The sequence below is a fragment of the Staurois parvus genome, unplaced genomic scaffold (genome assembly GCF_062004578.1).
Source record: "Staurois parvus isolate SC_StPar_1 unplaced genomic scaffold, SC_StPar_1.0 ptg000397l, whole genome shotgun sequence".
Classification (NCBI taxonomy): Eukaryota; Metazoa; Chordata; class Amphibia; order Anura; family Ranidae; genus Staurois; species Staurois parvus.
The window spans coordinates 4,369,659-4,385,391 of record NW_028318193.1 but is presented as its reverse complement, the minus strand read 5'-3'; the positions used below and the strand labels follow the sequence as shown (position 1 = coordinate 4,385,391).

Genomic DNA, 15,733 nt, shown 5'->3' with positions numbered 1-15,733 from the left:
CTCATACTGCCGTATTCAAGAATAACTCCCAGAATAAGTTTGGATTGGTGGTTTTTCTCTTTTTTTGTTCTCTCTGAATACTGCACATTGCAGCCCTTTTGTTTTTATATTTGTTTTTTTGTTATAATTACATTAGTTGGATGTTTTTGAAACTTGTTATTTTTTCTTTTTTTTGTTGTTGTTTGTGATGTGTCTTTGTAGAAGGAGAACATTTGCAATACAAAATTATAAAAAAAATAGAACAATACAGAGAAGATGAGCATGGCCTCTGAACAAAGATGAAAAGCAACTATCCGAAGCATTCCATATTTTTTGGCTTGATGTGTTTATTCTTGATTCTCAAAAAATGACTGATATCTTTTCATCATGTGTGGCATCACTCCAGACATCAGGCATTCTTCTTTTCTTATTTAAATATCCCTTCTACTGAAGCAACATCAGTTTCAGACTAGTTCAGGTAGTAGCCCAGACTTCCAAAGGAAGTCATAAACCTCCATTTATCCAAGGAACCATTTAATACAGACCAAAATTTTCAAACTAGTCCAACATTGGCCCTACCTCAAACCAACCAATCCATTCAGTGAGCATTCCACCTGACCACCAAAAATCAGGTTGTGTGCTGGTGTCATTTGTTTTCACTTGTAACCCAAGAACTGCTTCTCTTTATAGAAATCTGGTACCGCTGGATCACTAAAGATGCTCAGGTTAGCCAAGAAGAACTTGAGAAGGAGCTGCACTTCACAGTAAATAGGGACATGCATACTGGTAAACAAGCTTTAGAAACACATAAAACATTCAACTGCAAAGCAGTTGACTCTGCAAACCCCTATTGTGATTCTGAATGCAAATAAACTGGAAAAAGGGAAAAAAACTCCTAATTTCACCTATATAAAAATTAGAATTGTATTCCACATCACAAAAAGAGACTGTATGATAATTAGACATGTGCAGGATGAAAACATTTGTTTCCTTTTGTTTTGATTCATTATATAAATAATTTAGTTTAGTTAAATTTGTTCACTTCATTTAATTTGTTTTCCGAATATGTTTAGTTTCTCTTCATGTATTTGTTTTCAAAAGCAGCCAAATCAAAAAGTAGTAAATCGACATTCAAATTCAAATTTATTCTATTAGATATTTGAATTTCGAAAGACGGTTATATTCTTTCTATTCTAAAGTTTTTTCTATTCTAATCTATTCTATTCTTTTCTATTATATTCTATTCTTTTCTATTCTATTATAAACTATTCTATACTTTTATATTCTATTTGTTTATTTTTTATTCTATTTTAGTCTGTTCCCCTATTTCCTATTCTATTCTGTTCTATTTTTTTATTTTCTATTCTATTCTGTTCTGTTTTACTCTAATATTTTGTATGCTAATATTTTATTTTATTTTCAATTCTATTGTATTATTTTCTATTTTTTTTTTAAATTTTACATTCTATTTTATTCTATTCTTTTATTTTCTATTCTGTTTTACTCAATTATTTTCTATTCTATTCTGTTATGTTTTACTTTATTCTTTTATATTCTATTCTCTTATTTTCTTTTCTATTGTATTCTTTTCTTTTCTATTCTATTACTTTATTGTCTATTCTATTTTATTCTATTCTAGTCTATTCTTTCATATTCTAAGCCTTTATTTTCTAATCTATTTTATTCTATTCAGTTTTACTCTATTCTATTCTGTTATTTTAGTCTATTCTATTCTTTTCAAAATTCGAATTTCGGGAGATGGCTATATTCTTTCTATTTTATTCTATTCTATTTTTTTCTTTTCTATTTTTTCTGTTTTATTCTATTCTTTTTCTATTTTTCCTTTTATATTCTATTATGTTTTATTCTATTCTATTCTTTTCGAAATTCACATTTTGGAAGCCGGCTAAATTCTAACACTAATAAACACAGGCTTTGAAGAAAATCAGCAACATTCAGCAATATGTTTATAATTCAAATATTTTTTCAAATTCAATTTTGTTTTCGACTTTGATTTGAATTTGAATTTCAGCTGAAATTTTTTTTCATTGTTTTGGATTCATTACTATTGTAACTTGGAAATTCTGATACATTCGAATTTCCAAGTAATTAAAAATTGGTCCGAATTTTTATTTGGAACGAAACGATCCGCACATGTCTAATGATACCTGTTGAGCCTGTAAAATGTAAAAAAAATAGTGTAAATGGTTTTTTGTGGTTTTCTACTCTGTAGCTTTTCTGTAGTGATACAGCACCTTTATAAAACTGAAGACCTAAATTGTAGTGTGAGGCCTAATGTGGTCCTGTAGTTCATCAGGTATGGTATCAGTTGTTCTGTAATATATCATTACAATGCCTATGCAAAGTAGCATTTTCTGAAAGATGTCATTTTCATATCAATAGGCATTCCCTTCTACCTACATAGTAATCAGGTCCTGCTAATAGGTCTTCTGATACATTATTTTGTAGGATGAGAGTGCGTGGAGAAACTTAAGGGGGTCCTATAGACAGCACAGGAGAGAGGGATTGAAAAAACCCCCAAAAAACAAACAGTATTAACTGATTGCTTATGCAATCAAACACATGTAGCTCTTAATATCTGTCCTGTGATATACACACAGATTGTTTTTTTAGATCACTGCAATAGTAAGATATATAGAACATGACAATGGTCATACCCAAAAATAAATTTACATTTTAAAAAAATCACAATCACAAATCTACCTTTGATTTAAAGCATTATACAGTATCTACTACAAATAAATGTATGATGCATAGGTGTTGGGAAAAACATACATACTTATTCATAATGCATAATTATGCAACATGAGTGTTTATATCTCATTATCTACATCAACTGATGACATTTTTGTTACAGAAGTAAACACAAGGAACATGCACTTTTGTAATGTGTTCAGGGACCTTAAAACAATTGTAGCTTTGCAAGGAAACTAATTATAGTCCAGTCCTAGTGAACACATGCACTTCTACTAAAATCCAGAAAATTGGTTTAAATTAGGGAGATCCTAGATAAAGTTTCAAAAGTGTGTTTTGTCATGATGACCACAGTGGAATTTGGAAATAGTACCTTAATATTAACTTTGACCTTTTCTTAGTTCCATTATTTATTGATTCTTTCAAACAAGATGCAAACTGAGGGAAGATCACAGCTCTTGATTTGCTTTTACATAAAACAGATAGGACTAATTAATATCGATACAAGAAACAAACATGCTTTTTTTTTTAAACTGACCAGAAATTAGCAGATATCCCTGTACAAACAATGGACGATGAGAAAGCTTCCCATCTTTGAATGCATTGTTGGATCCCCTCTTTGACCCTCTGCGTTCTTCTTGCCAACTTGTCTGATAGTGTGAATCATGCACAGGTAGTGAATACTCAATCCCTTTTCTCTATAGACAATGGAATGGTGTCTAGTCACATAGAAGAGTCTACATTTTACTGTCATAAACTTCCAGGATTTCACCATTAAAGTTCATGTGCATGTAAAGGCAGGCACCCCAATACTTTTGGCAATATACTGTATACATATGCACTATAACACTAGGGTTGTCAGTCCCAGCCACAACACTTCCTGTCTGGTGTTTGCATGTTCTCCCTGTGCCTGTGTTGGTTTCCTCCCACACTCCTAAAAAATGTTGGTAGGCTAATTGGCCCTAATATATGTATGTATGAATGTGAGTTAGGGACCCTAGATTGCTCTTTGAGGACAGGGACTGATGTGAATGTACAAGCGCTGCGTAAATTGATGGTGCTATATAAGAACATGTAAAAAATAAATAAAAATAATAAATGTAGTGTGTGTATATATATATATATATATATATATATACACACACACTATATTGCCAAAAGTATCGGGACACCTGCCTTTATACTTAAACTTTAATGGCATTCCAGTCTTAGTCCGTAGGGTTCAATATTGAGTTGGCCCACCCTTTGCAGATATAACAGCTTCAACTCTTCTAGGAAGGATGTCTACAAGGTTTAGGAGTGTGTCTATGGGAATGTTTGACCATTCTTCTAGAAGGGCATTTGTGAGGTCAGGCACTGATGTTGGACGAGAAGGCTTGGCTCGCAGTCTTCACTCTAATTCATCCCAAAGGTATTCTATTGGGGTGAGGTCAGGACTGTGCAGGCCAGTCAAGTTCCTCCACACCAGACCCGCTCATCCATGTCTTTACGGACCTTGCTTTGTGTACTGGTACGCAGTCATGTTGGAACAGGAAGGGGCCATTCTCAAACTGTTCCCACAAAGTTAGGAGCATGAAATTGTCCAAAATGTCTGACGCCTTAAGAGTTTCCTTCACTGGAACTAAAGGGCCAAGCCCAACCCCTGAAGAACAACCCCACACCACAATACCCCCTCCACCAAATTTTACACTTGGCACAATGCAGTCAGGAATTTACCATTCTTCTGGCAACTGCCAAATCCAGACACATCGCTCAGACTGCCAGACAGAGAAGTGTGATTCATCACTCCAGAGAACACGTCTCCACTGCTTTAGTATCCAGTGGCGGCGTGCTTTACACCACTGCATCTGACACTTTGCATTGCACTTGGTTATGTAAGGCTTGGATGCAACTGCTCGGCCATGGAAACCCATTCCATGAAGCTCTCTATGCATTGTTGTTGTGCTAATCTGAAGGCCACACGAAGGTTAGCTATTGACTCTGCAGACAGTTGGAGACTTCTGCGCACTGTGTGCTTCAGCATGCGCTGACTCCGCTCTGTCATTTGACGTGGCCTACCACTTCATAGCTGAGTTGCTGTTATTCCCAGTTGCTTCCACTTTGTTATAATATCACTAACAGTTGACCGTGGAATATTTAGTAGCAAGGAAATTTCACGGATGGACTTATTGCACAGGTGGCAACCTATCACAATACCACGCTTGAATTCACTGAGCTCCTGAGAGCAACCCATTCTTTCACAAGTGTTTGTAGAAGCAGTCTGCATGCCTAAGTGTTTGGTTGTATATACCCGTGGCCATGGAGGTGATTGGAACACCTGAATCCAACGATTTGGAGGGGTGTCCCAATACTTTTGGCAATATAGTGTGTATATATATATATATATATATATATATATATATATACATACATACATAAAGGTAAGTCACTCTTCTACTTTTACAAATCTTCAATTATCAGACACTGATAAACATATGTACTGTAGTAGGAAGGATATATCTAAACAATACGAAACTTTACTTCAAAAATTCATGTTCAAAATATACAAAAAATGTGAGTGTATTATTTCAAGCAAAAACCTATGCTCTTTCTCAAGTTGCTTGAGAAAGCTGCTCACAGCTTAAGAAAGTGCATAGGTTTTTGCTTGAAACTGTACAGTCACTTTTTTGTATATTTTGGACATTAATTTTTGAAGTAAAATGTTGTGCCTTGTTTGTGTCTGAATTAAATAAAAGATATACAGTACGTGTTGCTTAGTTCTAGTACAATGGTGTAAAACAGTTTTTTTATTATTATTATTATTATTATTATTATTATTATTATTCTGATTGCAGGAGACTGGGAAAATAATTGTCCTATTCAGACAATGAAAGTTTAATGATACACAGTATATATGGATGGAATAGACCACTTACCAAATATTGGTGTAAAGAAAAAAACATTTATTTTATCCTGACAAATATTTAAAAGATTTACAGTAGCATTTCATAACTAGAAAATTTCTGGGGAAATTGTGTGAAGTGTTCTTGCCTCCACCAGTAGTCTACAACTGGAGTGGGTGGAGTAACTGGGTGGAGTGGCTTGTCACTCTGCTGCCTGCTCACACACCTGGGATCCTATGGCAACTCACTCTGCAGCAAGGGCAGAGAAGAGCGGTTAAAAACAAACTGCTCCAACTTGCTCACTTCACTGGCTGTTGCCATCTTCAAACAGTTGTAGTTTAAAAATTATAAATCCTACACTGAAGACCTTTATATTGTGAGAATCACAAGACCCAGACCTACATTTTGATGAATAGTATGTCTCTGAAATATTAAAAATGAAGGCACAGTCGCAGTTTAGAAATTGCCCTTCAAATTTGAGGCGGCTAGAGTGGAGTTTCAATGAATGTCAATGGGCGGCATGAGTTGCAAACAAATGGTCATATTGTGAAAACTATCAGGACTATGGCTTAGCCGTGGACATTTTTAGTGGCAGCAGGGATAACTGAACGTTTTGATATAAGATTTGTGTAGGTGGACTTGAAAATGAGGGAGTGATGGCAGTTTAGAAATCATGTCCTTATTTTTCAGCTCACACTCTAGCTTTTGTCAGCTCCCACTCTAGTTTTGAACATTCCGCCATTCATTCCTGAGGGACCAATTTCACCACAAAAACTACGATATTTCGTGAACCATTCGGCGAAACGTTCCACAAAGTAATAGCACACCAATCGGGAACAATCCGCACGTTTTGGTATATTACTGTCTATGTAGTGTAAAAACTGTGGGAGGAGTTAGGGTGGTAAATTTGGCTATAATAATAAGAATATATATGTGAGATAACAGTAAGTGGTCTTGCCATGCAAGAACACTTAAATACTAAAGCTTACTTCATGTAAAGCTCTGCAATATTTTATTGGTTAGTGCATGGTGCTAGAAAGAGATATTACTACATGAAAGATATGTATGCGTGAAAGATATACACTGGATACTGAATTTGTCATTCAACACCATCAGTAAATAAAGTGTATATTTTGTACATTTTATCCACAAGCACAGAAAATTACATTCAGATAGTAACATTTACTCGTTGTTCATTACTGTAACCTAATGTTATTACTACAACCTAAATACTGAAACAGGCACACACTGACCAGACCATATACACTGGTGTAACATGTTTGGAACTGGAATTTGACAGTTAAGACACTAAAGAAAAATATGAGGTAAATGCAGAAAAGTTGGTAAAGTTGAAAAAAAAAGAAAAAACTTTGCATTTCAAAGTACAAGATTATTGTATCACGCCAAGAATAAACAACCCTGATTCTGCCCTCATACCTTCCATTTTCTCCCCTCAACTGTGTCTTTACCTTGATTCTTACTTATTACTGCTAATTGACTCTTTATATAGCAAGTATAGTTTCCTTAGTGCAGCTGACAATCAATCATCAGCCCCAAATAGGCTTAGCTGTCCCTGAATAGGGTAGATGAAGCAGCTTAATGCCTAAATTGTATGGACCCACATGCATATATGTTTGTTGGTATGCACAAACCTTTGTTATATGCATGCACACATCTCAAGGACATCCTTTGCAGATAACTGTAGTAGGCAAATCTGTGCAATCTAGGTTGCATCTGGGTTTGCTCTGATCAATTCACTAATCTATACTGGTGAGTGATGAACTGGCTTATTGGCTAAGTGAGATTCCCAGGTTTTGGATAAAAAAAGGGAATACTGGAGGGATGTTTGGTGTTTGAGAGGGCTCAGTTACGCATTTGTGAGTAATTGCTGCATTGAAAAACATCAATTTTCCTTGATTTTGGTGTAATACATACCATTTTGTTTTTTATAAACAATCAATTAACTTGTCAGAAATGATCACTTAAATAAATCAGGGTTTTAAGCAGTGGTATTCCACTAACATCCAGTGCAAGTTAATATCCTTTTTTCTGTGCTGGAAATCAAACAATTATTTTGTGTTAGCATATCTGTTCCTGCCACCAATTCCTCTTGCCTCATTTTTGTAAGCTTAGCTCTTCTAGAAGTCAACCAACATTACCATTTACATAATGCGGTTGCTTAATACTTGATCCCTAATGATTACTCTTTCTACTCTGTCCACCCTGTGATTTCCTGCAAGGTAAGCTTTGTCCAGATTAAAATCAAGACTGTATAAAGTGGCTGAGATCATTTTTCCCCAGTTACATATTTATATTGAGATATTGCCTTGTATCTGAAAACCGAGATGACATGTTGGTTGTTTGTAAAAATCAGACTATAGCTGCAATGGCATACATAATGTTTCAGTTTTTGGCACATTCCAGATTTATACTTGAAAGTCTGTCATTCTAATTTGGGAAGTGGTTTATTCCTGGCAATAGTATTTGTGTCCTTAAATAACATGCATTATATATACATGGAATGTATCCTAATTATCATTGGAACCCAGTGAAGACAGATATCTATTTCCCTTCAAAGCAGTAGTAATAGTACTGAAACATGTTCGGTTCATCTCACAAGATGGCCTTGTTACTCCTGTGAAGATAATGAGTGGTACGTCATTTGGGGATACATATAGACATGGGGTCATGGAAGATAACAATTGGTTCTTTAATAACAAAACAAAGTCCATATTTAAAGAGCTAAATTGTTTCAAGATTTGCCGGTGAATCTACATCAGTATTTGAGGTGGTAATTTTTTCTTTTACTCCATCCTGGTGACTCACTGTGAGATATGGTATAATAAAATGGTAGACATAAGCCTTAATGCTTCCATCTAAGGCTTTGGAAGCTGGTGCTCTCCTCCACGTCTTGAATGAAGACAGGCTCTTGACATCCATCCTCGACATCAGGACCACTCATAAGTGATGACATTGGAGAGCCAAGACCGCATGCCCTGTGAAAAGGAGTGGCTTTGTGGGACCAATCAAACTCCAGAGAGGAAGTGTGTGGATACAGGTCGAGATATGTTAAGCTGTTGGAGAGCATTCACCTATATGTAGATCCTGATGTTGGAGGTGGAACAAGGTGAGGTGCTGATACATCTGGTGTAACATAAAAGTAGAGACAGCCCGGGTTAAAGTGCAAGGTGCATGTTGACTTATTAAGATCATAGGTCAATATCTATAGGTAAGCGGTTGGTGTGACTGGTGATGGCAGTACACTGTGGTAAAAATGAGCAAGATAATACATGGACACGGTTAGAGAAATGATTCACCTTGGAAGCGGAGGACTATATACATAGCTCCCAACTGTCCCTGATTTTGAGGGACTGTCGCTCATTTGGAACAAAGTCCTTCTGTCCCTCCTTCTTCCTCATTTGTCCCTCATTTTTTTGTCTGATCTATATAGTTGTATATAAAATGAACCATGTATCTATCAAAAAGTGTTCTGCAGTGCTAAACCTTTTCCAATCCAATTTCTAAATTGCTGCATTTGTAATATTTAAAGCTAATATAAAGGAATAGTAGTGGTAAAAAAAAGCACTGGTGGGTTTAACTAATCATTATTTTGTATAATTCTCTTTTAAGGGGGGAGTGGCAAAGTGTGTCCCCTGTGCTTACATACTTTTGCAAATTGGTGTCCCTCATTCCCATGGGAGGTATGCTATATATATGCAATGGACATGTTATTTGATAAATTTTATTGTAGATTGGTGTATTCACATATTTCATGATTTTAAGGTGATCACATGGTTAAAGTAGATAAAGTTTTTTGCATTTCACTTTATGGAATTTATATCACATTCATTTGTTTTAAAATTTCAGAAATGCGTTTCTTTGTTCTCATTACATATGCAGCCTAAGCTACCTGATTAGTAGTGTTTCTGGTTTATAATGACTGTGCCTTCAAGGCTAAGTTCACCTTTCCCAAAAAATATCCTATGCAGTCAAGAGGTCCCAGTAGATATTAAAACACTGCGCAGCTTTGTAAAATGTTCATTATTATAATGTCAAACCTTTAGGCCATTTGGGACCCCCTGAAAGCTTGGTGAAAAATCCCCCAGTTAGTATTCTCCTTGTCCTACCTTGTTGCTAGAACAGGCCAAGCTTCCAGGGGGCCCAAATATCCTATAGGTATGACAGTAAAATTATTGAACATTTTACAAAGCAGCACAGTTTTTTAACCACTTGCAGTCCTGGGCAAATCTGACATTTTTTTCAGACATGTTAAAATCAGCATTTTTTGCTAGCAAATTACTAAGACTCCCCAAACATTAAGTATTTTTTGAAAGCAGTGGTCCTGGAAAATAAAATTGTGGTTGTTGCAATGTTTTCTGTTGCACAATATTTGCACAGCCTTTAATCAAACACAAATTTTCAGGAAAAAAATACACTTGAATAAATATTAGTACACATAAACACAATATAATACCCAATTTTTAGTAAGATATGAAAAATGATGTTGCATTGAGGAAATAGATACCAAATGTGTCAAGATTTAAATTGGGCATGTCTGTGGATTGGCAACAAATTATGGTACCTAAAATTTTCCATAGGCAATGCTTTAAAAGCCTTTACAGGTTATTAGTTCAGAGTTAAACATGCCCTATGGCATTAGAATTTTTGCTCTCACTCCAGTATTCGCAGCCATACCTCACAGGTGTGGTGCAATTACTGTTAACATATGCTTGCGCGTTTGCATGTGAGATTAGGGGATGGTGGTGCTTTGATATTTTTTTCTATTATTTTAATTTCATTTCATTTAACTTTATTGATATCAGAAAAGGTGAACAAGATCCCTTGTGATAACGTTGGGCAGTGATAGTTACTCTTTTTGGAAACATCAGGGGTCTATTAGATCAGCTTCTTCCCTGGCTGTAATGGTTAAGGAAAGACAGGTCTGAAGCTGCAAGTGATGAAATCCTTATCACTTCCAGCTTCATTCATCACAGAGGTGATGGACATCTCCTCTGTGGGCAGTCAATCCAACCACTTTAAACAGTCCTGAGTTCCCCAGAGGAGTGGGAGAGTCCAGGAATGGTTGTTAGCAGTGTTGCGAGGGTAGGGAGACTTGGCAGCAAAAGAAAGCCAATCCCCGGATTTAAAAAAACAGAGCAGCCATAATCCTAAAAAAATATATGAAGAGGACCCACACTGCTCTGACCTCTGTAGATGTCTCTGTTAAAAAGCTGCTCACACCTCTGTTAAACCACCAATACAAAATAGTAACTCAATAAATCAATCTAGCACTTTTTCAAATAAAGTTACTGATCCTAATAATACCACAAAATTAGCATACTCTACGTAAACATAATAACAGTGCAAATAAATCCAAATAACTAAAAAAAAAAAAAGTATCTTCCAAGTGAATTTCATATAAAAATCATGCAAACATTTTTACATAAAATCCCATGTCCAGTGTAAACGCTTATAAAAATACTCCAGATCTTCACCACTGTGCATCTTTTCCACTTTCCGGTGATCACTTAAATATGCCCACAGTGTCCTCCACACTCTTCATGCATCAAGTGTTATTTAGATGTGCCCCCACCTCCTTAGGTGGACCTCTAAGTGTGTGTGTATCTCTGCAGCTCCTGGATTCCTCCTCTCGCTCTATCTTCTCTTCCACTTCCCCACAGAAAAATTTGCTCATGAAAGATATAAACATTTATTGGCTGCACATAAAAGGTTACACTCACTTGGAGGTGGGGCTGTGGGTGGTACTTCCGGGAGAGCTTGTGAGAGACAGGAGAGGGGGATGTGAGAAGCTGCTGTCATATCGTTTGCCAATACACCAATATATGTTCTCTGTCAAGTGAGTGTAACTCAGGGACGGACTGACCATTTGGAAACTCGGGCACTGCCCGAGGGCCCGGGGTCAGTAGGGGGCCCCATGAGATGCCCCTGGTACCTTTTTCATAGGCTTTTTTGAGTTTGGGAAAGGACACAGGGGCCTCATGATCCCCTATTGCCTGGGGGCCCCATGAGTTGTCAGTCCACCCCTGGTGTAACTATTGGGGTATTTGCATGTATAACTTTTATGAACAAATATTACTGCGGAGAAGTGAAAGAGGAGATTGAGTGTTTGAGAGGAGGAATCCAGGAGCTGCATAGATCTTTAAAGCATTCATAGACCTCACACACACTTAGAGGTCCACATAAGGAGATGAGGGCACACCTAAATAACACTTGATGTATGGAGAGTGTGGCTGACACTGTGGGCAAGTTTAAGTCATCACAGGAAAGTGGAAAAGGAGGACAGTGGTGAAGATTGGAGTATTTTTTATGAACTTTTACACTGGGAAATTTTTCTTTGGACATGGGACTATGTAAAAACGTTTGCATGATTTTTATATGAAATTCACTTGGAACATACATTTTTTAAAGTATAATTTGGACAACATTCACTGCAGCCCTCCGCCAATCTAGGTTTTATGGCTAAACCGAAGCTGAAGTGTGCAAAACACATGAAAGCCCACTTGGAATGAAACCAAGTTTGAACTGTTTAGCCTCAATTCTAAATGTTATGTCTGGAGGAAACCAGGTACTGTTCATCACCTGTTTAATACCATCCCAACAGTGAAACATGGTGGTGGTAGCATCATGCTGTAGGGGTGTTTCTCAGCAGCAGGGACTGGGAGACTGGTCAGGGTTGAGGGAAAGCTGAATGGAGCAAAAGCACAGATATATCCTCCAAAAAACCTGTTCCACAGCTCTCAGGACCTCAGACTAGGCTGAAGGTTCACCTGCCAACATGACAGCAACCCTAAGCCGCCATCCAAGACAAGAGGGATAACTCTGTGAATGTCCTAGAGTGGCCCAGCCAGAGCCCTGACCTAAGCCCTGTTGAACATCTTTGGAGAGATCTGAAAATGGCTGTCCACCGACAGTCCCCATCCAAACTTACTGAGCCTGAGAGGATTTGCAAAGAAGAATAGCAGTAAAGCCCCTAATCCAGGTGTGCAAAGCTTGTCATATCATAGCTTAAAAGACTCAAGGCTGTAATTGCTGCCAATGGTGCTTCAACAAAGTACTGAGTCATGGGTCTGAATACCTAAGTACAGTACATGTGCTGATTAAGTTTTTATCTTTTTAATAAATTCACAGACATTTCTAAAATTCTGTTTTCACTTTGTCATTATGGGGTACTGAGTCTAAATTAAGAAAAATATGAATTTAAAAAAATAGTTTTAGGCTGCAACAAAACAAAATTGAAAAAAGTGAACAGGTCAGAATACTTTATGAATTCACTGTATATAATGTGATTATGGGAATATGAGACATGTAAAGGACACATCAAATTTTAAACCTAAACCCCTGCCAAATCCTTTTTTAGTTTCGGAGTTAAGAATGGTTGGAACTTCTGTTTCAAGATTATCCCAGAGTGGGGCTTTAACCTCCCTGGCGGTATTCCCGGGTATAGCTCGGGGTTAATTATCAGTGCCAAAAGCGGTAACCCCGAGCTACACTTGGGATTACCCTGCAGCGTTGCTCTGGGATTCTCTCGATCACTTACCTTGTCCTGCGCTCCCGCGATGTGTCCCCGGCCATCTCCTCCGGCCAATGCCGGCATCCATCTTCCGGGTTCCGGTCCCTGCGAGCATCGGGACGTACGGGGGCCGGAACCTGCGGGAAATTTAAACATTTTAAAAAGTGACATTCACTAATACACTAAAATAATATAGTAAAACATTACTGTATCAAACAATTTCACATACATTTTGTCCCTAGTGCTTTGTCCTGTGCCCTGCCTGCATTTTTACTGTTCTTTCTGTCTGGAAACTGAGAAATGTCCATGGCGTCTAAAAAGCATTCCTTTATGTCAAAAGCGGTTTTAGACCATCTAGAATACAACGATAGTAAATCAGAACCATTTGCAGAATTGAGTGATGATTCGTGGGGAAATTCGTTATCGGACACAGAAAACGATTTTGCGACTGCGCTCAGTGATGTGCGAACTTGGCACTATATTTCAAATTTCAATGTTTTTGGTTTGATTATATTATTGAATTAAATTTATTATACTATTCTTTTTTATGATTATTTATGTTATAATTTATGATTTAGTGTTTCAAATTTTATCATACCCGGGATGTTTACTAGACTCTTGTTCGCACAGATTTCAGTGAGTTATTCCTAAAAATTACAGGCCTACAATAAATAATAAAAGGACGACATATTTCCATGCAAATAAATGTACCGCTTTCAGCACAGAAATATGGACATAATCATACTGCTAGGGAGACATTAATTCTGGGTTTCTCTGAGATGTCTGTTGAGGGGAGCAGAGGAAAGATAGATTTTGGGAATATACTCTACAATGTTGACTCATGAGATGAAATAGGGATTCATGATAAAGACAGGTAAGCAACCATTTATTGGAAAAACACAACTTTGCGCCTATGGAATATTTATATTTTACACTTAATATTTTAATGCAAACATTATCATGAGATAAAATTATGCAGCTTAGTAAATAGACCCTACTCCACCCCACCCCAAAGTGTTATAATTTGATACCGTAAATGAACATCCTTTCTAGTTTCTATGGAGGGCGCCACAAAATTCCTTGCTGCACACAGCAGCCATGGCCATTTTAATGGGTTTTCATTCTTCCATTTCATCTACATTCATTTTCATTATAGGAAATACAGAAGGAGCCTGTAATTCATATGAGGAGGTCTTGTTTCTGGGATCCCCATGACTCAGACGATAGTGTAGATGTATCTGAGTAAAATAAAGTAGCATTAACAGTTCTCAGGGATATACTGTATATTAGTTTACATAATGTGAAGAAAGACTTCAGAAAGAACAAAGTACACCTTAGACTATAACTGTTTAAAGTGTATACAAAGTCAAGACTTTTTATAGTTTTGGTTAGCATACGGTAAAACCCTGTCAGCTCTTTTGTATTTGTCTTTTTGGAGTCATTTCCTTTCATTGCTTGTCCTGGAGTGTCCTGATGTGGACACATAAGGTTTTGTCACCTAATCTAATTTGGACTATAAAAAGGAGACTGATATTTTTTTATGTCTGCAGGAATTTCTGATGATAAAAGGAAAGTGTTACCTTGTTGCACCCCACGCACTCCACTAATGTACACTTTGTCAAAATGATTCTAATATTATTAAATACCTCCAGGGAGACCTATTGATTCACTTTAGTTAAATAGCTCATATCCTTTGGGGTCTATATCAATTGAATTTTGAAACGTTTAGTTGTGAAAAATATCCAGGTTATTAAAATTAGTACACAATTTCCTCTGCATTTGGATATGATGAATTGATCAGCTGTAAAATACTAATCTTACACAGGACACATTTATGAAGTAACTTTCCAAACAACCAAGCTTTAACCACTTGTCTACCAGGCACTTTTACCCCCTTCCTGACCAGGCCAATTTTTAGCTTTCAGAGCTGTCGCACTTTGAACGACAATTGCACGGTCATGCAAAGTTTTTCTTTGTTTCTAATATAAAAATCTGAAAACAAGTAATTTTTCTCCTTCACTGATGTGCGTTGATGATGCTGCACTGATAGGTAGCACTGATAGGCTGCACTGATGAGGCAGCATTGATGAGGAGGCACTGTTATTCGGCACTGATAGGCAGCAGTGATGGCTACTAAAAGGCAGCAATGAAGAGCACTGATAGGCAGCACTGACTTGCGGCACTGATGGGCACAGATTGGCAGCACTGACGGGCAGCACTGTTGGGCACTTTTGGGGCTGAACTGATAACCAGGGCCCTGATAATGAGTACCCTAAATATCAGTGTAGATGTCTCCTTTCACAGTTATCGGCAGTAATTTCCTCACACTGTGACAGCGTGAGCAAAGTACTGGCGATAACCAGCAAGTGTATTTACATGGTGATCAGCTGTGATTGGACACAGCTCATCTCGTGGTAAAAGGTCGCTGTGATTGGCCCTTTTCTGTGTCATGTGATCAGCTGTGTCCACAGGATACAGTAATCATAGAGAGCGCCGGGTGCACATTCTGGAAGGATGTCATATGACACCCTCTGGAGGATGCACTTATCCTTGTGATTTTTGGAATTTTAGATTTGTGGATGAACTACTCCTTGCAAATGGGACACTTTAGGAATTTGACAAATTT

General features: G+C 37.1%; 1 non-coding gene across 1 annotated transcript; it reads left to right on the top strand.

Moving 5' to 3' along the window:
* The first annotated feature begins 210 nt into the window (after positions 1–210).
* LOC149455332 (U6 spliceosomal RNA) lies at positions 211–313 on the top strand. The gene has a single exon (XR_016314079.1). It is a non-coding gene; the product is annotated as a U6 spliceosomal RNA (small nuclear RNA).
* Positions 314–15,733: the final 15,420 nt, after the last annotated feature.